This window comes from Herpailurus yagouaroundi, unplaced genomic scaffold (genome assembly GCF_014898765.1).
Source record: "Herpailurus yagouaroundi ecotype Mexico unplaced genomic scaffold, PumYag 213, whole genome shotgun sequence".
NCBI classification, from domain to species: domain Eukaryota; kingdom Metazoa; phylum Chordata; class Mammalia; order Carnivora; family Felidae; genus Herpailurus; species Herpailurus yagouaroundi.
The window spans coordinates 4,080,575-4,108,016 of record NW_024412444.1 but is presented as its reverse complement, the minus strand read 5'-3'; the positions used below and the strand labels follow the sequence as shown (position 1 = coordinate 4,108,016).

General features: G+C 41.7%; 2 long non-coding RNA genes across 4 annotated transcripts in view; one reads left to right on the top strand and one right to left on the bottom strand.

The window, feature by feature from the left end:
* The window catches only part of LOC121016757 (uncharacterized), a 232,014-nt gene that overhangs the window by 83,234 nt on the left and 121,338 nt on the right, over window positions 1-27,442 (bottom strand). The window contains exon 5 of the long non-coding RNA XR_005784432.1: window positions 20,483-20,581. This is a non-coding gene — a long non-coding RNA (uncharacterized LOC121016757). The remainder of the gene's footprint in view (window positions 1-20,482; window positions 20,582-27,442) is intronic.
* On the top strand, window positions 3,427-13,643 carry LOC121016756 (uncharacterized). 3 transcript variants are annotated; one of them, XR_005784431.1, is made up of 5 exons: window positions 3,427-4,394; window positions 6,015-6,071; window positions 8,444-8,483; window positions 12,091-12,182; window positions 13,328-13,643. It is a non-coding gene; the product is annotated as an uncharacterized LOC121016756 (long non-coding RNA). The 3 variants fall into 3 exon arrangements; XR_005784429.1 differs by lacking the exon at window positions 6,015-6,071 and having other exon boundaries at window positions 3,447-4,394; XR_005784430.1 differs by lacking the exon at window positions 3,427-4,394 and having other exon boundaries at window positions 5,834-6,071.

The following is a 27,442-nucleotide window of genomic DNA, read 5'->3' as shown; positions in this document are numbered from 1 at the left end:
GGCTCCGTGGAAAGTATGTATTACATACTCAACAAATAGAAGTCAGTAGCATATTTTTTATCATCATTTTTTTTCTTTCTGAATGAGGAATAGTTAATACTCTGGTTTCCCTTCAGATTGCATAAATCTTTCACCTTTTACTGAATGAGGAATAGTTAACAGCAAAGCTGTCTGAGGTAGAATCTGGTCAGTTTATAGGGCTCATTCAGGAGCTCTGCACACATGGGTATACATCGGTCTTGGCATACAGAGTTCAAATTCCTTCTATGGCAAAAGGGTGAGTAACTTCATGGCATGAATGTTAGGGACTACCTTCAAGGAGACTAAACTGTAAGTGTCAAGCGTCTATAATTTTTTTTAAAAAGTATTTATTTATTTTGAGAGAGTGATAGAGAGTGAGAAGGGGAGGGGCAGAGAAAGAGGGACACAGAGAATCCCAAGCAGGCTTCAGACCATCGGTGTGGAGCCCAATGTGGGGCTCAAACTCATGAACTGCGAGATGACGACCTGAACTGAAATCAAGAGTCAGACGCTTAACTGACTGAGGCACCCAGGTGCCCCCAGTGTCTACTATTTTTTAAATTTTATGTCCTGGAACTTGAGATGTGAAACCAACTAACATTCAACCACGGATGAAAATATTTGGGGGTCAAAAGTGAAATTCCATGTTTAAATGATCAGAGACAGGTATTCCAATGCACTACTAATGGAAGTAGAAATTGGTTTCACCATTTAGGAAAGCGCTGTGAAAACATCCGTTGATGTTAAAGCTTACGCATCATCTCAAGACCTAGTAAGTCTACTTCACTGTGTTTAACACTAGAGAAACACACCCAAGAAGACAGGCACAAAATATTTAGAATGGCGTGGTTTGCATTAGTGAGAGAAACTGGACACAACTGAAAGTTCCTTTCACTTTTAAATAAGAGGAGCTAATTCCTTGAAGAAATAACCCTAAATATTTCAACAGATTCACAATTTGTTGTGCGGTTCGTGGACAGCCTATGTGGTGATTCCGTTACCCAACCTTATTTCATAGGTGGCTCTGCCATTCGCTGGGACCTTGGAAACTTCTGCTAAATCTTTTGCATTCTGCTAGCACACAAGGCATGAGGAAAGGCAGCAAAGACTTTGACATTTGAATAGATCGAGCCTGGGTCACAGATCACTTCTTTCCACAATTCAGCGGCCAGAATGCAGTAACCGAAGCCGTATCTATTCATGATGTGGTCCAGATACAGGTTCGGGAAGAATGGGAACCAGGCTTTTGATGAACAACTACTCAGTTTCCGACACAAATACTGTAAGAATATTAAAAGAATAAGGCTGGTCTCTTTTACTAGCAAACGAGCCTTCTAAGACATACCACTGAGTGAAAAAGCAAGCGAGACACATATCACAGAATGGGTTCCTTGGAGGCAAACTCTAAGACGGTGTTTACCGTTCAGGAAACTTATTAAGGAATATGCATTTTATCAGTATGTGAGGAAGCAGGATCGGTCAGAGGAAAAAGCTGAGCTGCAATGCAGGCCCAACGGCAGCTTCAGTCGCTCCACAGCGTTCTGAACCTAAAAGTTCATTCTGAGTTGTCCCAAGATGGGCCAACATTGAGAGTCTTGCACTGAACTGGCGTTAAGAATGTGCACAGCGGTTTCAAATGGAACCGGATCGGTTATTGAACGCTGGCTGAATCTGAAAGGGGTGAGGCTGAGGAGCTTCTGTGCAAGTCGTCAGTCCCTGAAGGGCTTGGCAGCTGAAGACTGTCTGCTAACGACATTCCATAATGAGGCAAGGAGTCCTTCATGGAAGAGTCACGTGGGCAATGCACAGCAGGTCTACCTCGCGCCGCAACAATCGAATCGTCTACCATTACTGCCAACCAAAAGGACATGAGTACTTTCTCTGACTGAATTTCTGCATGCATACATAAAAGCAATTTGAATACGTAAAAAGCTGGACACTGACAAGCATCAGGATTGTTGTGTTCCTTTTGAGAAAAGGACGCAGGTCTGAGACGGAGGGCAAAGGTCAAGGAAAAGTTATCGGAAATGTTAATGTTTTTAAACAGAGAAAATGAATTGACACATTAGTTCTGTGATGAGGATTTAATAAAATGGCATTTGAGATGTATTTCTTGTACAAATATAGTGAGCAAAACAATATTCTATAGGAGTAGGACTTTCCATTTCTAAAGCGTTGGATTAAAATAGCTCTAATTTGGGGCGCCTGGGTGGCGCAGTCGGTTAAGCGTCCGACTTCAGCCAGGTCACGATCTCGCGCTCCGTGAGTTCGAGCCCCGCGTCAGGCTCTGGGCTGATGGCTCGGAGCCTGTTTCCGATTCTGTGTCTCCCTCTCTCTCTGCCCCTCGCCCGTTCATGCTCTGTCTCTCTCTGTCCCAAAAATAAATAAAAAACGTTGAAAAAAAAATTAAAAAAAAATAAAATAAAATAGCTCTAATTTATTCAAGGATTGATGGACTTTCCTTCTCTCTTCTTCCTCCCACAGGTTTATGGCCATTTCATTGCTCACTGTATCTCCATCAAAGGGTGACTGGGGTTGGGGGGCCTGGGTGTGGGGAGGAGAGGAAGGAAACTAGAATCAGCAATTTCCATTACTTGCTAGCAACTCTGGTGAATATGTTTAGTGGGGGAAATGCTGAAAATCAGTTATTTGGATTATCTGAGCCTGTCAACCATCCATGTTACACCCTCTTCCCATTAGCAGAGACTCATGAGAATTGGCCATAATTGCATTTGCAGTGACGGCAATTGAAACAAGATTGTTTTCAATGACGGTGTGGTTCTGACTGAACTATTATTTTTTTCTCTTTCAAACAGCATGTATCCTAACAAGGCATTTTGAGGAAAGAGACAGAGCCCACTGTATTCTCACCTGTTACTTATCTACCAGTCTTTCAGGAAAAGATAGTTAATCTAGACAGAACAAGACAATTTTGTTTTAATCTGGTAATAGAATAGCTTATTAGGGATGCCTAGTAGCAGAAAGGCATAATATAATCAGTAAAAAGACATGAAGGTCACCTGGGTGGCTTGATCGGTTGTGTCCCACTCTTGATTTTGGCTCAAGGCATGAATCCATGATTTGAGCTCCGTGTCAGGCACAGTGATGATAGTGCGGAGCCTGCTTGGGGTTCTCTCTCTCTCCCTCTCTCTGCCCCTCCCCTGCTCTCTCTCGATAAATAAACAAACAAACACACAAACACACACACACACATGGTGAGTGAGAAAGAGAGAGAGAGACAGAGCAGGGAAGGGACAGAGAGAGAAGGAGAGTGAGAGAATCCCAACCAGGGTCTGCACTGTCAGCACAGGGCCTGTCTCAGGACTCCCAACTCGCCAACCATGAAATCATGACCTGAGCCAAAATCAAGAGTCAGAAGCTTAACCAAGTGAGTCACCCAAGCGCCCTTCAATAAATATTTTGAATAAATAGTTGTTGAATTCAAAATAATTGAATATTTTCACAATGCCAGTGTTATAACTCTATCCTTAAAATCTCTGTGTTGTGACTGTTCATACACTGGGTTTTAACCAAGTCACTGCCAAGATGAATGGTTTTCTCTTGGAATTACAATGCTGTGTCGGAAAAACCTTAGAATAAAATTCAAAAGAGTACGGCTCTGAGTCAGACCACCACTTATTTCATTTAGTGATTTTTGAGACAAATCCCACAGACTCTGTCAGTTCAGCTATCAAATGAATATACAGGGACAAATCCTATGCTTAATGTCTTATACATATTTTTGTATTCATGATTTTACCTTGACACTGATGTTAACAACCTATTGAAGGGTTTCATTGGTATCAAACACAACTGAATCTTGACCTAACTATAGATTGACTGACGTTAAGTAAGCTAAATGGTCTCCTCAAGATTCTATGCCTACGTCTTCATTTTAAAATGAGTTCATATACTTATAGTTCATTTCTCATCAGATTGCTGTGAAGTCAAAAGTGAAAAAGCATGTAAAGTGCCTTGCACAAAGCCTTCATATAAAAGGGAGTTATCTTCAAGTCTCAGCTATCCCTTTAACAAGGCTCGCTCTGCTTTTCTCTTTTTCCAAGGAAAAACACACGTTGTAAAATAAGCATTCTTCAAAGACAACCTGAAGACGTCTGGGAATTCCAAAGGCTGAAAATTCCATGAGTTCATAGAAGCTTTCACTAATTCCACAGATTTAAAGACAAAAGAGAGAGAGTCAACTGTGTGCCCAAACTCATTTCTGATGATTTCTTCCATCCTACCCTTTCTGCCTCTCTGGGGGTGGCTGTGCCTGTAAAAAACATTGAAGTTGTCAGGAACAGAGTCTGCTTTCAAGACTGGAATGTCAGAGTAGAGGCTTCTGTTCCTCAGACCAGAAGAGACTTGATTTGGTAAGAGTTTCCAGGTCTGAAAGGAGACAGAGCTGAGACATGGGAACTGATACAGATAAACAGCACAAACACCTTGAGAGAGTGATATATCAAGAGAGACTAGAATAGGACAAGAACAAGATCATGACACAAGATGAGATAAGAAACCAGAAGACCCTGTCTAAAAGCTCTAATGTGTGTTGCAACCAGAGGTTGACCATATCCCACAAAATTCTACATTACATAATTGCAATGGGTAATGGGCGCTTCCTTGTAAAAAGGAGAGATTTGTTTTCCCTTTTATGGCTAAAGTAAAAAGCACGAAAAGTAGCCCCATTAGGAAAAATAAAGTGTCGTCATGTGAACTGGCACATCTCAGGTGAGTTAGAATAAGATGATTATGGAACTGGGTTGGTTTTTCATAAAGCAAAACCTTATTTCTAAAGGTGCCGAGAGACAGGATGGGGACAGGTATTACAAGGTTCGGGTAGTCTCTTTTGTTGTAAATAGACCAGTAAACAATACACAGTTGGAAACAGAGCCAAAGAAAGGGCTTCCATTCCTCACTAGAACATAAGCTCCAAGAAGTCTTGTTTTGTTCACTGCTGTCTTCCAAGCTCCTAGATCATGCTCAGCCCTTGATGATTATCTATTGAGTAAATTAGCCAGCTGTGAGGCCTTGAAAAGAAACCAGTACATCTGTGGAATAGGGAGTAGGTTTAGATATTCTCTAAGGCCATCCTAGTTTTAAAATTTTATGGTTGTATCAGAAACTACAAATGAAAAAATGGACTTCACATTTTTTCTCTCTATTACCTATGTTATTTCTTCATCCAATGTCTGTATGATCTATTCTAGCACGGCCAGGTGTAGAAAAATACCCCTGGTGGGGTATAAGATGTCTTCAGGAGTCCAAAGATAATTACTCTTTAAAATGAAACCTTTTTTTTTCAATATGGGTAAGAAAAATACAATTCGTTTTTCAACTCCATTTATCATAATGTTGTAGAGTTTACTTTTCAAATAAAGTTACAGGCAAGTCAACTTAATTGAAATATTTTAAGTAAATTACAATGCAAGTGTCTTACAGCAAAACTCACAAAAAGTAGAATACAAGCAACTCCTGTTTGAGAAAAGCACCTCCATACAGCATAGATCTCAAAACCTGATTTTGACTAGTGATCTCTAGAGGAATGAATCCCATCTGAGGTAACCTTTAACACTACAGCCCTATTTGTAGTAAAGTAACTACCTTCATTGTACTCTTTAAAAATATAGTAGGTATTTTTAATACCTTTATATTAAATATACAGTAGCTACTGGGCAGCTCAGTCAGTTAAGCGTCCCACTTCAGCTCAGGTCATGACCTCCCTGTTCGTGAGTTTGAGCCCCTTGTCAGGCTCTGGGCTGACAGGTCAGAGCCTGGAGCCTGCTTTGGATTCTGTGTCCCCCTCTCTCTCTGTCCCTCCCCCATTCATGCTTTGTGTCTCTTGGTCTCTCAAAAATAAATAAAAACATTAAAAAAATTTAAAAATATACCTGTACTTCCGGCCATGATAGATTAACAGCTACTGAAGAAACCACCTACCATAAACAATTAGAAAACTGAAAAAAAAATCTATGTATTACCACTGTTTTCAGACCGTGGACTACAGACAGCACAAGACTATGATCCCTAAGAAAAAGAAAACAGATGAGGTAAGGACATAATAGAATTTTTTTTTTTTTTTTTTTTTTTTTAACCAGGAGATACTTTTCAGATGGCTAGTCAGGGAAAGGAAGCCCAGGTAGAACATGGGCCCTCACTAACTGGAACAGACAGATTTCAAAGACTGAGGAAGCTGAAGTGACTGGAATTTGTGGGGCAAAGCACTAGAAAGGAAAGAGATATTTAGGAAAGAAATTCAAAAAATATGCACAAGGGCGCCTTTAAGCCTTTGGGTGATTATCAAGCCATATAGAGCAATACTCCACAAGGTACAGAACTGGGGAAAGAACAATAATTTAACTTAATGGCTACCTTATCTCCCATTGGGCTGAACCATCTTCAAGATCCGGCTAGCCAGAGAGAAGAAACATCACTGAAGAAACATCACTGAAGAAACATCACATTAAGCAGTTAGTAGAGACCCTAGAATGGCCATGCCTCAGTAATGATACAAAATTATCCCTGGAATAAAGACTACTCCATACCTTCCCTAACACATCTTAAGAACAAGTCTCATAAAGATTAAAGTGATCCATACTTTAAATGACTGCCAGATCACAGAGCAACACTATTTAAAGGAACATCATAAAACCTGGACATTCAACAGTACAACATTAAGAAAGCACCGCATGTAATCTAAAATTACCACACCTGCAAAGGATTAGAAAAAAACCTTTTTCTTCCCCCACAAGCAGAAGAAAAATTAGGCAACAGAAATAGACCCACAAGTGACAGAGAATATGTAATTAGCATACGAAGAATTTAAAATAGCTATCATAGGGGCGCCTGGGTGGCGCAGTCGGTTAAGCGTCCGACTTCAGCCAGGTCATGATCTCGCGGTCCGGGAGTTCGAGCCCCGCGTCGGGCTCTGGGCTGATGGCTCGGAGCCTGGAGCCTGTTTCCGATCCTGTGTCTCCCTCTCTCTCTGCCCCTCCCCCGTTCATGCTCTGTCTCTCTCTGTCCCAAAAATAAATAAAAAAAACGTTGAAAAAAAATTTTTTTAAAAATAAAATAGCTATCATAAATAGTTGGATTAAAAAAACACGAATACAGTAACAGAAATGAAAACTGTTAAAAAAAAAAAGAACCAGTGAAACTTCTAAAACAGAAAAATATTTAAAGTGAAAAAATTCACTAGGTATAATAGCAGTTTGATTCTGCAGAGGTAAAGGTCAGTGAACTTAAAGAGAAGAAAGGATATCTTTTCAAAAACTGGTGCTGTAACAATCAGATGTCTGCGTTGGAAAATATCAACTTTGAACCCAAGTTCCTATCACATACAAAAATAAACTAGGAACAGATCCCAGAACTGAATGTAAAATCTAAAACTGTACAAAGTTGTGACTTTATTTAGGCAAAGATTTCTTAGGACACAAAAAGTACTAACCATTTGAAAGACTGATAAATTAGATTTCATCAAAATTAAAAATTTTGCTACTGATAAAACAACCACAAAAAAAGATGTCAAGTCAAAAATTCAAAGAAAATAGTCGTAATACTTATCTTTACCCAGAATATATAGATAAAAAAACTGTCATAACTCAATAATAAAAACACAACCGAATTTTAAAAATGGGCAAAAGCATTGAATATACACCTCACAAATGAAAAAAATACCTTCAGTGGCCAATAAGCACTGAAAGATCTTTCAAATCACAGTCACCAAAGAAATGCAATTTTAAACCACTCTATACCCACTAAAATGGTTAAAATGAAAAAAAAGAGGAACATTACTAATATTTGCCAAGAATACAGATCTGGAAATGTCACCCATTCGCGGTGGGAGTGTAAATAGTGTAAGTATCTTAGAACACAGTTTGGTAGTTTCTTGTAAAGTTAAATATAAACTTACCATATGACCCACCAGTTCATCTCCTATGTATGAACCTAAAAAATAAAAAGTATGTGTGCATAGTCTGCTAGTCTATTTATGTGAGTGTTTGTTGATATATACAATATGAATGAGCCTCAAAAATATTTTGCTGAGTGAAAGCAGCCACACACAAAAGAATATATAGCACATGATTCCATGTGTATAGATAGATTAGTCTATACTGATAGTAATGTAATGGCAACTAAAGTTGGGTTGGGAAGTTGTCTGGGCAGGAGCAGAAGAGAATAGTTTAGTGAGTTGGAAATTTTCTGTTTCTTGACTTAGGTGATGGTTACATGTGTTTATGCATATATCAAAACTCACTGAGCTACACACTTTGAACGGGCACATTCATTTTGTAGTATGTAAATTATACTTCAATAAACTTGAGAATATGTTTATTTACACACTCACAGGGCAAAGTTATTTTAGGTTTCTGCCTATACATCTTTTGTATCATTTATCTTTTTTCTATTTCTTTTATTTCAGATTTGTATTCTCTGATGTCTCCCCTTGCCTACAAAGTTTGGTAAGTTTGAGCCCCTTCCCCCATCATGGTGCATGACCAACATAACAAGTGATAGCTGTTGTCATGTCTGCAAAGGCTTTCAGTTGTACAAAAAGAAAACTTCACAGACTGTTCCCAATTAGGTGACGTACCCATGTAAGGTCGGTGGTAAACCAACTGAGACCCACAGATCTATAATCTTCTAGCTCGTATTGATGCCGCAATGCTTAAGTTAATTGTTCTTTAGGCAGATCTTTAGCAAGTTTACTTTATTTCTTCTTCTTCCAAACACAACAAACTAAGGCTGTTATCCCAAGTCTACGTTCCTGAATGCCATGCATTGGTGAAAGGAGGCAGGAGGAAAAAGCTTGATGACTCAATACTCTTTTCATGCTCTGAAAGCCTCTTTGGACTAAAGATAATACAAACTCTGGGTGTTGTTGCCAAAAACATGAGATTTTTGGTTTCAGCTGATGATTCAGGAGCTCAAAGTGTCAACTGGGTAATGGTACCCAGGAATAATTCAGTCCACCAGTCTTTGTAGAGTGATTGGACACAATGCAGGTCAACAACACTGAACAGCCAAAAAACAAAAGTACGTTGTCAGCTAGCAACAATGAGAGAATCTTAACAGGTATAATTTATAGCACTACTGTTGATGAAGTTAGTAACCTTTAGCAAGGAGACAGACAATCAATAAATAGCTGCCTGAGAGTCTGCACCTGCAGAAATTTAAGTGGAAATTGACCAGAAAGTCAGCTGTAAGAGGTACTAGCAGAATATTTAAACCAGATGAAAAAATTTAAGGTTAATGATAAATAAGTGACCAAAAATGTAGCATTAGAATAATGATTTCTTCAACTTCCTAGAAAAACTGGATGAATGTTCACTAAAAAAAGAAAGAAGAAAGCAAATGTAGAGAATAATACATTGATGCATTTACGGAAAGGGCTTGGGGTATTTAAACTGTGGCTTTGAAACCGCAGAAGGGGAAAACATATTTTTAGAATTTAGCGCATGCATTTCTATTTATCAGTGTACCATCTATTTCTCTGCTTAGATTTTATGGTATTACTGTGGAGATACTTGTCATACAGCTTATTCAATTGGACCACGGTATATGGATGTACAGAGTTAATCAACGTTGTAGATAAGTGATAAGGCCTCGGGGAAGAAGAACATTAAAGCTCTGGTCTAACACAATGAGTTAACACCCTTGGGAATGAAGAGCTATTAAACAAAACAGGGAGGCCATATTGCTCAGTGAATTCAGGGAGATCTAATGGGAATTTCAGAGTAAATTTATTTTACAGATGTGTAGGCAGCTTAATAATTCCAAGTGCTTTTTCTATTCTAAAGCAAATCACCCCACCACATCTTTTCATTTAACACTAATCAATTTGCTTAATGGATTAGGAAGGGAAAGGATGTGCCCCAAGTAAAATGATCCTTCTTATCTTTAAGTTTTGCACTTGTAACTCCTTTCACAGCCTTTTACAAATCTACATTAGCTGTGCTGTCACAACTTAAGTACATCTTTTGGCTTCAGGAATTGTGGGGGAGTTCAGGAGAGTCACTTTTTACAGTAGTAAGACAGCTCTACCAACAAGTAAAGGGCTCATCAAAAATAGAAGACATCAAACAGACAAAGCGATCAGGTAGCTTCGAGTAACTTCCCATCTTAGTGCAGCAGAATCAGATACGTCTATATCCTCAAACATTCCATATCCTGGTTTCAAAATGTTCACTTTAAAATAGATAGTAAATAAACCCTGACTTGTGACAACTTTTTGCTATTATCCCCTATCAACTTGAGGTCAGACAGTGAATGGTATCCTGTGGATTTTAAAAACTAGTGACTATCTCAATTTAGACTCAAGGTCCAAGGACAACTGGACCTGCTTCTATGAATACTAGTAACATTCCATAGAAGGCATTCTTACTTTTCGTTGTCTAATTCAGAAACCACAAATAAAACGTTGCATTCAAACTAAATGAAATTAAGAACTTTTATGAAAGAGGATAACACTTTTTAACAGTAACATTTTCGACTTGGAAACATTTGATTGAGGGTCTGAACGCTCTGTTCTGCACACTAGCTCTGTGAGACCAGCTCTGTTGTAAGCTGCTTCCATTAGTGTCAGTAATGTAAGAACTACAACTACAGGTTTTTTTCCCTCTGTTCAAGTCACTGTTCTAAGTTCTCTACGGTTACTCACTGAATTCTCCGAATAACATTATGCATTAATTATCATCTTCTCCACTTGACAAGTGAAGATATTGAAGCGCTAAGAATATTTAACGTGCTCAAGATCGCAGAACTTGGGAAGAGATGAAACAGGTTTGAGCTCTGCACAAAAAGGCGTCTGTAACTCTACAAGGAACACAACAGGAGTGGGCCCATGAAAACCCACCTGTAGATGTCCTTTAGCTAAAAATACCAGCCAAGTCGAATGAAACAGCAAACAATCAATGAGGGTCAGCTAGGGTCAGTATCTTTTTATGCCCAATTATAAAAAAGATTCTCTTATAGTTAGTCCATATGAATTTGTGTTAAAGAAGGTACAAATACCAAAACGAGAGCAGGTTAGCTTCTGAAATATAAGAGAGACATTTTAGAATCACTTGCTGGTGGTACATCCTATTGCTAAAAAGTGATCTTCATCAGAAAACAATTTTAAAAAGTCACCAACAGTTTTAACTACGGAATACTGAATAGATTTTCCAGTCTACTGTTATGGAATGGAGCACAGTGAATGTTTGCTCAGCAGGCACTGAGAATGGCATTTTACACACGGCCCGGCATGTTGGGTTAAGAATTACGTCATTTCTAACCGATTTGGAAACTGAGGCTCCAAACATGCTACAAGTCACACAGCTCTCCCGGGTGGTAATGGTGGGATTCATCTCCTGGTCTGTTTACAAAAACTCTCATTCTTTCCACTCTCCTGCACTTTGAATCTCATCACAGAAGCCCTAAATTCAAATAACAACAGAGATCACTGTCCAAGATGAGTTTCAATTGTCAGCTTGTCCATTGAGATAGAGAGTTTGGCTTTGGAAAAGAAAATCAGTGGTTAGTCTGTCACCCTATTTCCACTTCTTCTCTCTCAGCTTACGCAGGAGAAGGTTTCCTTGAAATTTTAATGTTTGCAAACAAACCAAATCTGGTGATATCAGATGAGCTATATTTCCCACACAAACAAGGGGTAGGAGGGGTGGGAAATAACCTGACCTTCTTCTTGAGATTGGAAACGCTTAAAGGCATATGGGAAAAGCCCCCAGGGGAAAATATTCACTATTTTTTTTTTCAGCAGTTCAGCTCGGTGTCTGTTGCCCAATCATTTTCTTTCTTTCTTTTTTTTTTTTTTAATTTTTTTTCAACGTTTATTTATTTTTGGGACAGAGAGAGACAGAGCATGAACAGGGGAGGGTCAGAGAGAGAGGGAGACACAGAATCGGAAACAGGCTCCAGGCTCCGAGCCATCAGCCCAGAGCCTGACGCGGGGCTCGAACTCCCGGACCGCGAGATCGTGACCTGGCTGAAGTCGGACGCTTAACCGACTGCGCCACCCAGGCGCCCCTGCCTAATCATTTTCTTATCGCCAAATATTACATATTTACACAGGTGCTTCTCTGATTTAATTGTTTGGAAGCAGTCACTGGAAGCAAGGCTATGTGACTCGGCTTTGGTGATGCAGTCCAGCTGGGGTCTGACAGGTAGATAATTACCACTAATCAAGGCCTACATGAATTCAGGTTCTTCAAAGTCGGATGGGGGGTGGGGGGAAAGGGGTAGGGGTTATAAACGGACTGTTAGCAATATCAGGAGAAATAAGAGCTGAGTGGTCTAGTCTTAGCCGAAAACAGCAAAGAGAAGAGTTAGCAAAAGTAAGACCTCGACTGCCACGTGTATTATAGCACAGAGGCCTCTGGCTGGAGTTCTGGCATTCCCCATTCAGGCCTAATTCTCCTGGGGATCTTAGGAGCCTCTCTGTCAACCTGAGTTGGGTCATGAGCTACGTCCCTTCCAGTCCTCACAGGGTATAATCTCCCGATTTCCCGATGCGGTAATGCAGATTTCTTGACATAAAGAGGAAAAACGTGTCTTGCTCTGCTTTCTGTATCCATGAATACTGCTTCAAATAAATACTAAGAATGAGCACATTTGCTCCTTGACAACGAACCATAGGTTGTGAGTGCTTATTGAGTGAGCACACCTTGGGCGGGAGGCTGGCCACCCTCTTCAGGGGCCAGTGGAGGTTTCCCTGGCGTTATCAGGAAGGGAACCTGCCCCAAGGCCCAAGGCTCTGCACGATGTCTTCACAGGCTGCGAGGACATTTGTTTCAAAGTCGGCCTCTACTTGCTCTAGAGAAAGGCTCGCAGCCACGTTGGCTGGTCATTTTTCAGGCTCCTGGCAATGAACAAAACAGGTCTGATAATTTTCAGTAATATACTCAGGAAATGTGGGGTGCGGCTTTCAAGCAGTTGACACAGAAATCTGGTTCAATCGGTGTTGAGAGCCATGCCTGAAGAAGCCTTCTGTGTTTTGGGACCAGCCAGGGTAGCTGTACCAGCCACAACAAGGCCATATTTTGACTGGTTTTCATCAGTTTGACTCGGGTGTTTTTCCCTTCTTTCTTTTCTTTTTCTGCCCCTTGTGCAAGCATTTGGCTTCGAAGCACAAAAAAAGAATTTTTTTAGCTGCAACGCCAACCAAGTTCTCTCTTACTGTCTTTCATAAAATGTGGGTTGGAGGATTTACCTCATGGTTCGACTCCTGGCTAGAAGTAAGCAAGAGTCTAACATCAGGGGAAAGTATTAAATGATCACCTGTGATTCTCTTTTTTATCCTTTTCTTTAGTCTGAAATTGTGGCGCACACGCCTCTGCTCTGAGCAGAGTCCCCACCACAGCTATGAATGGGGGGGTCTGGGAGAGAAACACCCTCTCTTGTCACAAAGAAAACATCACAACCCCGAAGGAAATTACCGACATCTTAAGGAAATGGTTCTGACTGAGGTCTTCCGACATGCAATACTATGTGCTGACTCAGGGAAAACTTAAGGCAACATGCTGAAAACATTTACAGGCCCGGAAAATAACTGGTTGAATAATTCAAGATGCTTTTAAGTTACAAAAAGAATACTTAAAAACAAATAAACCTCCCTTTCCAAAAGCCGTGTCGTAGAGTCGGCCACTCTTGAAATGAAAAAAACAGAGCTTGCCATCAAATGCAAATTCAGCCTCTGAAACTCCTCAACAATGGACAAAGAACCTCCACACCCCACACCCCTAATCGACAGATGGAAATAAATATCTGTTTCAGGACTTCAACATAGTTAGATGAAAAGTGAAATATTTAATCAATTCCTCAGATGTATTTTCGTCTGAGTGTGCTATATGTCAGCTCTTCCAAGTGTTCCACATTCCTGGATCATTTTAGGAGGGTTTTGTTTTTGTTTTTGTTTTTGCATTGCTACACAGCAGGTACTCAGATATGGACCAAAGTTTCTTAACCTGGGCAAGTATTCACACTTTGGGCTGAATAATTCTTTGCCGAGGAGACGATCCAGGCATTGTAGGATGTTTTAGAGCATCCTTAGTCACTTTTCACTAGATTCCAGTGGCACTCCCCCAGTTGTGACAAACAAAAATATCTCCAGACACTGTGAAATAACTCCTGAGGGAGCAAAGGTGCCACTGGTTAAGAACACACTTTACTTACTTTTATTAATTCGATGCCAAATGCACTCGATCAGGTAGGTGCTATTATTGCCCTCCTATTTCTTCATCATTCATAAGTAATGAGAACATAGCATAGAGGGCATTGAGTGAGCTGTTCAATTTCATTCTAGCGAGTGGCGAAAAGAAAAGAAAGAAGAAAAGAAAAGAAAAGAAAAGAAAAGAAAAGAAAAGAAAAGAAAAGAAAAAAGAAAAAGACTTCAACCAGGGGTACCTGGTGGTTCAGTTGGTTAGGGGTCAGACTCTTGATTTCGACTGAGGTCATGATCTCACCGTTCATGGGTTTGAGCTCCACATCAGGCTCTGCACTGTCGGATTCGGGATTGGGATTCTGGCTCCCCCTCTCTCTTCCTCTCCCCTGCTCACTATCTCTATCTCTCAAAAAAAAATTAAAAAAAAAAAGACTTCAACTAGATCTGCAAATGTTATACTTAAAAAATGTTTATTTTTCAGAGAGAGAGAGAGAGAGAGAGAGCACAGGCAGGGGAGGGGCAAAGAGAGATAGGGACAGGGGATCTAAGTGGGTTCTGTGCTGACAGCAGAGAGCCTGACACGGGGCTCAAACTCACGAATTATGATATCATGACCTGAGCTGATGTCAGATGCTTAACTTGACTGACCCACCCAGGCACCCCTGCAAAGGTTATACTTTTTATCCTACCACTGTCTATATCCAGAATCTGAATTGAGCAATACTGTAGGTGCTTTCTCTATAGTCTAAGATTTCTAAAAATACAGAAATAAATGAACACATTCTTAAAAGAGTTGCTAAAATGTCACATTATGCAAATCTCCTTCCAAATCAAAGACGTTCATTGGAAGGTGGGGAATGACCATCCGATGGGGCATACCTGGATGACGGTAACTGAGACACATGTAACCGCTGCCATTTGCTTGACCTTTGCTGTTTCAGCTCCCTGAATGGATAGGCAAGTCTAGAGCCTGCCAGATTCACCATAAAGCAGACCACCCTAACACTACCGCTTAGCAAAAACGACATTGGGATAATGGAAAGAGAACGGAACTGGGTTCCGAGGGTTGGGCATACCTAGGCATTTCTGCTCACTAACTCTGGGAATTCGGGGAAGTTGATTAATTTCTTTTAGCTTCTGATTCCTCATCTGAAACTAAGAAGGACAATCACACCTCTGCCAAAGTGGTTATAAGGACAAGTTAATACATGCAAAGCCCAGGACATAGAACTTGGTAGGAAACAGGCACTCGGTAGAGGGACATGAAAACACTTATTGAGCTTTCACTGTATACCAAGTACTGTGCCAAGGGCTTTACATAAATTATTCAGCTTAATTCGTGAGGTTTGTCACCTGCCTGTTCTGTTAGGCAGGCACCCCTTCTTGGGTCTGTTTACTTATCTGTTATCTGTCTCCTGCACTTACAGAACAGCAAGGAGCGTGCCTGTTTTAGTTACTGTGGTAAGGCAGTGCCTCATACCTCCATCAATGTTTGTTGAGTTATTAATGAACCAATTTCTTCTTAATGAAAGAAGACAGATACACCTGGGAACAATCTTAGGCTGTCTCCTATGAAGCACTCTTGATCCTTTCATGGCAGCATTTCTGGGATTCGTTCCTTTCTCCTCATTCCCGCACCCACCATCCCGCTCCTGACCCTCACTGCCTGGAGTCTGGACTACCCGAGTCACATCACAATCTTCACGTGGTTCCTAGCCTCCTCTCACACCCACCCCTGCTCCTCACCGCTGCCACAGGAATCTTCTTCACGCACCCCCATCAGCAAATCACGACCATTCACTGGCAACCCAAGCCTTCCATGATCGATCCCACTTTCCCTAACCCATCTCATCTTCTGAGACTTACTAACAGTATCATCATTCCAGGCAGATCATTATCTGCTTGAACGTTCTGCTACAGGGACCTGATGATCATCCTGTTACTTATTTTTTTTTAATTTTTTTTCACGTTTATTTACTTTTGAGACAGAGAGAGAGACAGAGCATGAACGGGGGAGGGTCAGAGAGAGAGGGAGACACAGAATCGGAAACAGGCTCCAGGCTCTGAGCCGTCAGCACAGAGCCCGACGCGGGGCTCGAACTCACGGACCGCGAGATCGTGACCTGAGCCGAAGTCGGACGCCCAACCCACTGAGCCACCCAGGCGCCCCAATCCTGTTACTTATTTAGTGCGTAGTTTACTGAGTGCCTCTATTATACACATACCATGTACGTGTGCTCCTACCACACAAAACAGAATTACTGTCCTTGGGACTTTAAAAACACGGTTAAGGAGAAAAGCACCAACACAATTGTGATATACTACTACCTATCCATTTGAAAAGGGTACAGGATGCCAAGTAGGCACCTGGGAGGGTCTGTCACCCACAACTGGGAACTCAGAGAAATGTTTCCAGTTGAGGCGGGGAGAGCTAGATAACCTGACCCCTCACACGTCAAAAAAGGAAGAGAGCTTGGCTAGGAAAAACAGCACAGAGACAATAGCAGAAGGAAGAATACGGCTCACTTCACCCATGAGCCACATGAGCCCTACTCTCAGGACAACGGGGAATCACAGAGGAATTCACAACAGGTTAGGTGAAATGTAACTGTTTGAGACTCTAAAGGAGGGTGGTGCTGCCATGAGGACTTTACCAAGTCACCATTTCTTCTTTATAAAATATAGCCTTACGGAGCAAATCCATTTCCCGGCAGAAAGAAGGAATGTCAGGAGCGTCTGGGTGGCTCAGTCAGTTGAGCGCCAACTCTTGCTTTTGGCTCAGGTCATGATCCCATGGTTCGTGGGTTCGAGGCCTGCGTCAGGTTCTGTGCTGGCAGCTGTGAACCTGCTTGGGATATTCTCTCTCTCTCTCTCTCTCTCTCTCTCCCCGCCCCCCCCACCCCTCTCCTGACCTCTCTCTTGCTCTCTCAAAATAAATACTTTTTTAAAAAGAAAAAGGGAATGTCAAACAAAAGGATTTTTGTCCTAGTCTTTGGGAAAAAATCTGAAAAACCCTACACTGAGGTCCTCTCTGAGCTGTTAACAACTTTGGTGCTTTTCCATGCCTCGATTTCCTCATCTGTCAAATGAAGGGAATTAACGGACTATATGATCTACCAGGCTTTTCCTAGCTCCTTCCTCCTCTGAATCCTGACCTCTTGCAGATGGTCATTTTGAAGCTAGAAATCTGCTAAGAAGACCCATTTGAGAAGCTTGTTAGAATCGTGGAAACCCAAACCTCACCCTCTGAAATGTAGGTAAGGTAGGTGTAAAGTGGGAACATTTAAAAATAAAAGTGCCCCAAGTGAATCTCCTACACTGGTTTTCAGATCGAACATTTGAGAAACTCTGACAGAAAGAAGCGTCCCTTCATTTAAATGGAAATAGAGGGGCGCCTGGGGGGCTCAGTCGGTTAAGTGTCCAACTTCGGCTCAGGTCATGATCTCACGGTTTGTGGGTTTGAGCCCCGCGTCGGGCTCTGTGCTGACAGCTCAGAGCCTGGAGCCTGCTTTGGATTCTGTGTCTCCCCCCCCGCCTCTCTGCCCCTCCCCAGCTTGCACTCTGTCTCTCTCTCTCAAAAATAAATAAAACGTTACAAAAAAATTAAAAAGAAAAAAGAAATAGAAAAGAGGCCTGGAGATGACTACCCTTTCAGGAACTGGCCCCTATACAGTTAATCATAAAGAGCCCCAGTATCCAATTATACCTTTGGGAAATAGAAGCCAAATTAGAATAGATCACCTTAGGGTACCTGCATGGCTCAGTAGGTTGAGCACCCAAATCTTGATTTTGGCTCAGGTCATGATCCCAAGGTTGTAGGATCAAGCCCCATATCCGGCTCTCTGCTGAGCATGGAGCCTGCTTAAGATTCTCTCTCTCTCTCTCTCTCTCTCTGCCCCTTTCCCATGCTCGCAGGCTCTCTCTCTCTCTACCTCCCCCAAATAAAAGTAAAATAATTTTTTTTTAAAAAAGATCATCTCAAAAAAAAAAAAAAAGATCATCTCATTGGAATTGAAATGGAGAGACTATCTATCACCCTTGTTGATTCTATGCTGTGTGCCCTGCCCTGTGCCAGGGGGCCTGTAATTGTCACAACCAGGTGGCAGCATCACTAGTTTCCAACATTAAGAGGCTGTGGCATTTGCAAGTGAGGAGTTAGTATCACAAATGGTCACAGGCTTTGGTTACCTCTTCTAGTTTCCCATCACCTGGAGATAATTTTCCAGCATATACTGAACATATACACCCTTTGCTTTAGTGTTGCTTCCCCAGTACTTGATCATTTGAATCAAAACAATTATCTCACCAATATACTACCCTAATACATAACTGAAAACATGCCAGTCTTTGAGGATGGGCTCAAGAAAATCAATTTTCCCAGCTCTTCCTTGCCTTCAGATATGCCCTGAAATAGGTAAGATCAAAATAAAATGCATCAAAGAATTCATCCATGGAAATCTTTGCAGGAAATAATCCCTCAACCATTGAGAAAGTTAGTCAGGCTCTCAAAACCAGGGTTACTCTCTGTGTGCAAAACTGTAATTAATGTCAAACTAAAACAAGCCTAAGATGAGGTACTCTCAAACAAAGAAATGCAACATAAGGAGAATTTGATTTTAAAGGCTAAGGATGAATTCAGAATTAAGCACTGAAATAGATGTTCAGGTATTAACAACTGCTCCTTGTTATCACCATCAAAATGTTCTTGGCATTGAGGACGATGAGCCGGTAGCATGATTAAGCCGAGCGGACAAAGCTTTAAAGGAACATTTGCCTTGAATTTTAGTTTAAGGTCAGTGTGTATCCTTCTCACAAGGATAGTTTTCAGAGAGAACTTATTCATTCATGTCCAGTACCAATTACGTTGACAATGCAACTCCCATAAAAAGAAGAGGGAGAGAGCTCCCATCTTGGATGACCAGGTAGCCCCGTGAGGCAAAATGAGCTTCAGAGACAGACCTGAATTTAACTTCTTGCTCTGCCACTCACTAGCTACAGGTCTTTGGCAAGTGGCAAAACTTCTCAGGGCTTATGCCATGCCCTCTCGTTTGTAACGCAAATACTAACCAGTACTTTAAAGAAATACCAGGAAAACGAGAGGTAACATGTGAGATGTGCTTAGGACACAGCTTGGTAAAAGAAGTCACCACAGACAGTAACCATTATAACTGAGTAGCATTCACATGAATTGGTTTCTTTGAGCGGCGTCACAAACACCACCCTCTCGTCAAGATACAGTTCTGTGAAAAAGAGAGTTTCTGAACCTGCAGAGCTGTGCACCGTTCTGTAGACACCCTCAAGACTCAGGCAAAATTAGGCTGCCATTTTCAACAATCTCCCCTGTGGCCCAAAGCTTTCCTTATAGTTTAGTGGCCGGCATCATTCTACACAGAACTTTTCAATGTTATTGCCAAAAACTCCATGAAACCATGTTCTGAGACTCTTATATATCACAGAGATGGTGCTTATTAAATAATAACCTTATTTTCCTTTTCTTTACGACTCTAGGGCAGAAATAACCAGTCTTGAAACGACATCATTCACCTATCTATAAATATCTACGGAACACAAGGTGTTATGTGCTCGGGATACAACGCTGGCCTCCTGCTCAGCAGGATGGGGAGGCAGACAAGGAAAAGGACTGATAAGTGAATGAGAGCTAGCCGAGGGAGAAGATACAGGGGAAGTGCTTTGGGCACAGGGATTAAATGCAAGGCTTCAAAGTGGCAGAACAAGGTGAATCCCATACAGGCAAGATTTTTGGTAGGGTTGGAATGGGACTTTCCCAAAGTATTGAGTCCTGCATCACCTCACGTTGGTCAAGTGTTTGATTTCAGGTAGACTACTGTAAATTTCCTCCAGATCCCTGATTTGTAGAATACCCACTGAGAATAATAAAGGGCTTTGAGGAAAACAAATCCAAGCCAAATTTCCCATTTCACGACTGGGTGTCTACACAACTTGGGCAGGTCACGTGTCATCCTTGAGCCTCAACTTTGGTATTTACAAATGGAAGAATAATACCTACTTTGTTGAGCAGGTGTGACCATTAAATGTAGTGATAATTCGGTTAAAGAACCTAATGGATGCCCAGACATGTGATAGGCACTCAATAAACTCCAACCTCTACCCATAACTGACAGCTGAAATCTGTACATTTCCAGCCGGCAAACACTGATAAAGTACCTGTGATTAAAAAAAAAAAAAAGTCAGGTATATCATATTTAGAGTTTTCTGTTTTGGAAACCAAAATCCCTCATTAATAATAATCATACGACTGTAATACTACTATTGAGTACTTACTCTGGGCCAGACATGACGGGAAGCATTCATTTTAAACTCTTAAATCTTACAACAATCCTATGAGGTCATCTGTATTTCATGAAACACCGCTGCCATTTTCTACAAAAGAAAAAAGTTCATGAACTCAAATATATTTTGACATTTTGGATGAAACTAAGTGAAACAGGTTTGTTACCTTCGGAGCTTCTCAGAGCCTTTAATCTGACAATATGCATGATCAAATCCCAGAGAGAAGAAGAAAGTCTCAAGGGTTTTCCAAGTATATTTGACCATTAAATCCTTTTTTGGTTGGATGTGTATTGAAATACTTTTTAAACATACTTTGTGAACGGCTCAAAAAAGAATTAACAGCTCCATCTCTAGAAAACTGGGGCTCAGAGAAGTAACTTGTCTGAGGTCATCCAACTAACAAAGAGGATGAACCGTGATTTGAAACGGGATCTTTCTAATTCCAAAAACCATGCTCCTGGCTACGGGACAATTATTTGCAACACTGCCCCAGTTCTTAGAAACTGTTAAGGCTGCAAAAACAGGCCTTTGCACCAAGTTCTGACAATTCCAGATAGAATACCCTCCGAAAGAAAACCTTAGGATATTAAGTCAGGAGTCTGGGGATGGCAATCACCCCCCGTGCCGGGAAAAGGCAAAAAGGCAAGACCCCCAGGACCCATTCTGTCCTGCTACGGAAACTTGCTAAGCCCTGGACACAAAGCTCACCTAGACACCCACCTTATTGCCTCTGGTTGTGCCCTGGGCTGTTTCCCCCGAATCTCAGAGCTCACGCACTACATCCGCGGCCCAATCCCTCTCCCTACCTCTCACTATTTTACTGGTGCTTAGTGACAGCTCACACCTGGCTGTTCCCTCAGCAAGGCAAATGCAGCCCACCGCTGAGCGGTTGCTAAAGTAAATAACTCACTTAACCCAAACCTAATAATCCCTCTACAAAACTCAGGGAATATGAAAAAGAATTACCCCATCCAGTTCCCTCGGCATTATGGGAACAGGCAGGCCTTTCATTTACTCCAGCAGTCCATATGTTTGAAGGTCAAACAACACCTGGATATTTCTTTGAAATAAACTAATTGAGCCTGGATGATTTAGAGTCAGTCTTGCTGAAAGGCTCACTGGATCACCAATCGTAAGGCAAGACCTGCTTTTGAAAAATCCTGGATCCTCCAACCCCAGCTTTGTCAAAGGCGATGAATATTTGATGCTGTTCAAAGATTAAGACCTGGACCAAACTGAGAAAAGAGAAAGAGAAAGGATTGCTTTCACACTGCTATGAAAAGGAGTCTTGGCCCCAGGTGTTCAGGGTGGTAAAGAAATCAGAGCCAGCCAAAGAAAAATCAGGCAGAGAGCCTAACGAGGAATAGTTCTCAGCCACTACGTGTACATATCAAGCACCTGGGAAACACGTTAACAATGCAGGCTTCCTGGCCAGCCTTTCCCTTTTGTTCCTCTCAGAGCCGGTTTTCATGGAAACCCTGTTTATAAGAACGACACAGAATTAGCACATACAGAGACCAGTTTGACTCGGAGCGGGAGGAAAACATCGACTTCACTAATTGGTTTTGCTGCATATGCCACTGTGTACTCCAGTTGCTTGATCTGCTTTGTGCACAGGCAGCTTCAACCTGTGAGCCAAAGGTGAGCTTAGAGGAGAAAACCTCTCCCAGCTTATGGGTGGCCTCCTAGGTTCAAACACATAATGTGGGACCTTGTACTTCTTCATAGCATTTATTGTCACTGTGGTGAACAGTTTTCCCACTGGACTGTCAACTCTATGAGGACCGTGCCCATCGTGAGCACTAACACAGCCCCGGAACCTAGTACACACGGGCACATACGGGTGCTCCCTAATTATTTCCTAATCAGTGAATGGCCTTAGAAACCAGTGAACAGGCTAACAGGAAGTTCCTGGAGCAAATATATTGGCAGCTAAATAATTTTTGAGGAAAAAAAACTGAGACCTTGCACAGATACCTGATTTTTATCTTAAAATTTTTATTTTTTTTTTTATTTTTTTTTCAACGTTTATTTATTTTTGGGACAGAGAGAGACAGAGCATGAACGGGGGAGGGGCAGAGAGAGGGGGAGACACAGAATCGGAAACAGGCTCCAGGCTCTGAGCCATCAGCCCAGAGCCTGACGCGGGGCTCGAACTCACGGACAGCGAGATCGTGACCTGGCTGAAGTCGGACGCTTAACCGACTGCGCCACCCAGGCGCCCCTATCTTATAATTTTAAAATGTGCATTCTTGTTAAGAACCACTCTATTTGGTTTTCATCACACTCAACCTTAAGATTAAGGGAGATTTTGGAAACTGGAATAATGGTAATTAACGGTGTAGTTGTAATTGTAACGATGCTCGGAGCTAACATTTATCAAAGACTTGTGTGCTTCGCCGTGTCCCAGGTTTTATCCATGTAGTACTTCACTCCATTGGCCCCCTAAACCTGTGAGGTAGGTATCCCATTTGAGAGGAAGAAGGCACTGGAAGCTGACCATGAGAACTCCGGTCTGTCTGTGCTCTCGAATAGTTTACACAAACTGTAAGGGAAAATTCATCTGAGCACAGGCTCTATCCTCTTACCAGACACTACAAACAGCAACAAGCAAAACCAGATACCGTCCTAATTCTTTTGGAGTTTATAGTCTAGTGGGGGAGACAGATGTTAATCTATAACCAGAAAAATGAGAAAATAAATACAACTATTTTAAGTGTTATGCAGAAGCATTCTATGGTATTAGGAGGAATTAGTCATCATCAGCTTTCTTAAGCTAAGATCTCAAGGAAAAGTAGACATGAACCAGGGAAGGAGGAGAGGATGAAGCTTCTAAGGAAAAGAGCTGTGTAAAGGTCCTGTGGTAGAAAGAAACATGTTGCTATATGAGGGAATGGGAAAAAAAAAAAAGGTGTAAGAGACTGGAATAGTAAGAGCAAGAGGCCAGATTTGGCTAGAAAGGAAAGTAGGCTCTAGAGCACTGGTTTTTCAAACTTGAGTAGACACATCATAATCATCTGGAGGACCTGCTAAAACACAGTGTGCTGGACCCCATCCCCAGAGTTTCTGATACAGTAGACTTTGAATTTGAAAACACACACCTGGGTGATGTCGATGCATTCTTAGACCATACTTTGAGAACCACTGCCTTAGACTATACAGCATCTGGTAGACCAGGGCATGGGTTTCTGATTATGTCCTAAGGAGAATGGAAAATTATTGAGGGATTCGAAGCATGGAGGTCATGTGACCCAATTTACATCTGAAGGAAAAAAAAATCACTCTAGCATCAGGGTGAAGAAAATACTGCAGGGAGGACAGCGTGGATGGAGGGAGACCAATCAGAAGGTATGTTGCAGTTGTCTAAAAAGAGTTGTGGCTTGGACTAGAGTGTGAGACAGAAGTAGATAGATTCAAGAGAGATTGAGGAGGATGAAATCAGTAGGACATAAGTGATGAATATGAGGGTTAAGAGAGAGAATAGTTTCCTGGCTTCTACTGGAGCAACTAGACAGTGTTGCTGTTCACTGAGAGACACCCTGGATGAGGACCCGGCCGGGAGGAGAAGATTATGCGCTCAGTCTTGGACTTGCTGAGTGTGAGGTCCCTTTGAGGCATTCACAAGATGGCAAGTAGACAGTTAATGTACGGGTCTGGAGTTAAGTGGTGAGATCAAGACTGGAGATAAAAACTGTGAGTCATGTGAGAATATGTGTGATATGAAACTATGGGGGTGGATGAGATCACCAGGGAGGGAAACTAGAATAAAAAGAGTAGAGGGTGTAGGGCTTCTAACATTTAACTTCTGGGTAGAAGGTGAGCCAACACATGAGAGAGACAAGGAGTAATAGGACAAAACTCAGGAAGAATTGTGCCCTGAAGCCAAGGAAGGGAGGCAACAGGAGGCCGTCATGCAAGTGCTGCTCAGAAGTCAACTAAACTAAAGACTAAGGAATATCGATTGGAGTTAGGAAGGTAGAGATGACCATGATTAGAGCTGATTTGGTGAAGGGAGAGAGAAGAGATGGGAGTAGGCTATACCTGAAACCGGGGGGGAGAGGGTGTCTCACCCCCAGCCTTTATTTGCTATTATTTTCAATCTCTCCTCTTTCCATTTACAGTTCAAATACATTATTTCCCCTCCCTGTTCACTGTCAGATGAATCAAAAGTTCACACTTTCCATTTTTTCCTCTCTTTATTCTTCGTACCACTGCAACTGGACTTCTGATCTCATTACATTTTTATTGAATACCACATTCATTTTGTATTTGTTGTCTCGGTGCCCAAAATAGTTGCAAAATTTTACCAACTCCTAATTTTCATCAAAGGAGATCTCAGCGCCAAGTCCTAGATCCTGGTCTTAGTTCTCTCATTGGCCAATCACCTTCGGAGAATGGATAATCAAGGGGAGATGTGCTGATCAGGCCAGGGGAAGGCAAAGACAATGTCAAGTTAAAGATCACAGAAGTCCTTTATCCTACTTGAAGAGTCTGTCTGAATGTCTATGGGAAAAAATTTTTTTGGCTGGCCCCAATCAGTCCTTGCTCAACAGCAAACTTAAGAGTTTGGGATTCAGAGCCAGTTGAGTTGGGATTCAGAGCCAGCTTGGCTCTGCAGCTTACCTGCTGTGTAAACTTGGACAAGGTGCTCAACCTCTCTGAGACTCATTTTTTATTCATGGATAAAACAAACATAAGAATAGATACCTCAAAATATGGTTGTAAGGGATTAACTGTTCAGTTTAGTGTCTAACTCCCATTAAGCAATAAATGCATTTTGATAGTGAATGCAGTGGGCCCAGCAGACAGAAAGAAGAATAATGAAATGCAAATGGACAAGATGGCACTGGTTTCCACAGTCACCCCTAATTCCCAAGTATTTGGGCTTTTCTATCCTGGCCCCTTGAAAGAACTTTTAAATTCATTACACTTTTAAATTCATTCGCTATGGATTGTGTCTTCTTTGATCAATATTGTACTCTTCTAAAAGGGGGCTTGTTGAGTTGCTTTTTAAAATTAAATACTCCCAAGTTTTTACTGTTCAGCTTCTATTCAAATAAAAACAGGTAATGAGATGAGTTATAAAACAAGGAGAATATATATTACGGGAGCTGGCTGATTTTGTCTAGGGTTAGGCAGATAAAACAAACATTAGAAAAACAACAAAGCATGGCCTAGTACTTTTCCCTAGGTACAAGAACCAAAATAGACACTGAAAATGTGCATCATTCATTCATTCATTCATTCAACTAATCAGTCCTGAACACTTACTTAGTAATGGGCCCTAGGCTAGGATCAAACCAAAAGAATCAGACTTTGTTGTTGTTTTTAAACTCCCATCCTGCCAGATACAGCACTGACTCACTGTTCACAGTAGAAGTAGAGTCAACAGATTGGATGCCAGAGAGAAGAGGTGTGATTTATGCATGGATTTTCTGCAGTTTGGTACAAGGAGACCATAAAATCACTGCATGGAGATTTTCACATCCAGTTCATTATCCACCTAGTGCCAAGTTAATAGCAACAGAAGTGTCATTCAGAAAAAGTTCTCCATCCTGTAGCATCACCAATAAACTCATGAGAAGAATAGTAGTAATGGTTGCAATGATGATGTAAACCTTTACCTTTCGTATTTAAAAACAGGGTAGAGGGCCACCTGGGTGGCTCCATTGGGTAAGGGTCTGACTCTTGGTTTTGGCTCAGGCCATGACCTCATGGTTTCCTGAGTTCGAGCCCCGCATCAGGCTCTGCGCTGGCAGCGAGGAGCCCGCCCGGGTTCCTCTCTCTTTCCTTCTCTCTGCCCCTCCCCCATTCACGCTGTCTCTGTTTCTCTCAAAAATAAATAAATAAAAGCAGTGCACATGCATTAATGTGTGTTATCTCTTTTACCCTGGTAAAACTTCATGAAAAGGACACTATTATCATCCCCATTTCACAGACAAGGACACTAAAGCTAGCATGGATTAAGAATTTTGTCTAGACGTTTAGGTGGCAGATCTGAGACCTAAAAGCATGCGGTCTATGGTACAACTCCCCTTTTAAAATTGACATACTTTACAATTTACCATTTACAATTTAACTAACAAAATTTAAAAACTAGTTCTGGATCTAAGAACTTCTACATCTACGTACCCTGTCCGCTGACTCTTTGCAGGTCATAATGATCCCTACAAATCGAGTGTGAAGCTCCCCTTTCTCTCCCTAGCATTTTTTTCTTTTTTTTTTAGTTGCTCTGCAAAGCAGCATGGGTACCCGGCTCATTTTTCATCTTCCAAAACTAGTCTTGCCTATCGCCTCTCCAAGCAGGGGAGCCCCATCTAATTGGCCCTCAAGAGCTTTCTGCAAATTAATCATTCTGAATCCCGAAGCTCAGCAAAAAGTTTCTCCTTCTACGCTGAGTGCAACAACTATTTCTGGCTCCAAAAGAATGTTTTCACTCACTGCCACAAGGGCCTGTGAGAATAGCCAAGAGGAAATGGCAGGACTGTTCTTAACTGTGAGGTCATCTCATGCTGGTGGCCCAGAGACCTAAGGAAAAAGAATATTCTTTCCTTAGGGTAAGACTGTCTAGCTATAAACTTGTTGTTTTATTGTACCTATTGTTATTTCAAGGACAGTCTCATCTCCCTATGGAGCTTTATTTGCCCTTCACGAGTCATTTGGAATTTTCACTGAGATACAGCCCTAGTTAGCTAAGCACTGGATTCCTGCACTAGTTGGGGGTTACTTCTTTAAGAAAAGATCTAATCAGGGGCGCCTGGGTGGCGCAGTCGGTTAAGCGTCCAACTTCAGCCAGGTCACGATCTCGCGGTCCGTGAGTTCGAGCCCCGCGTCGGGCTCTGGGCTGATGGCTCGGAGCCTGAAGCCTGTTTCCGATTCTGTGTCTCCCTCTCTCTCTGCCCCTCCCCCGTTCATGCTCTGTCTCTCTCTGTCCCAAAAATAAATAAACGT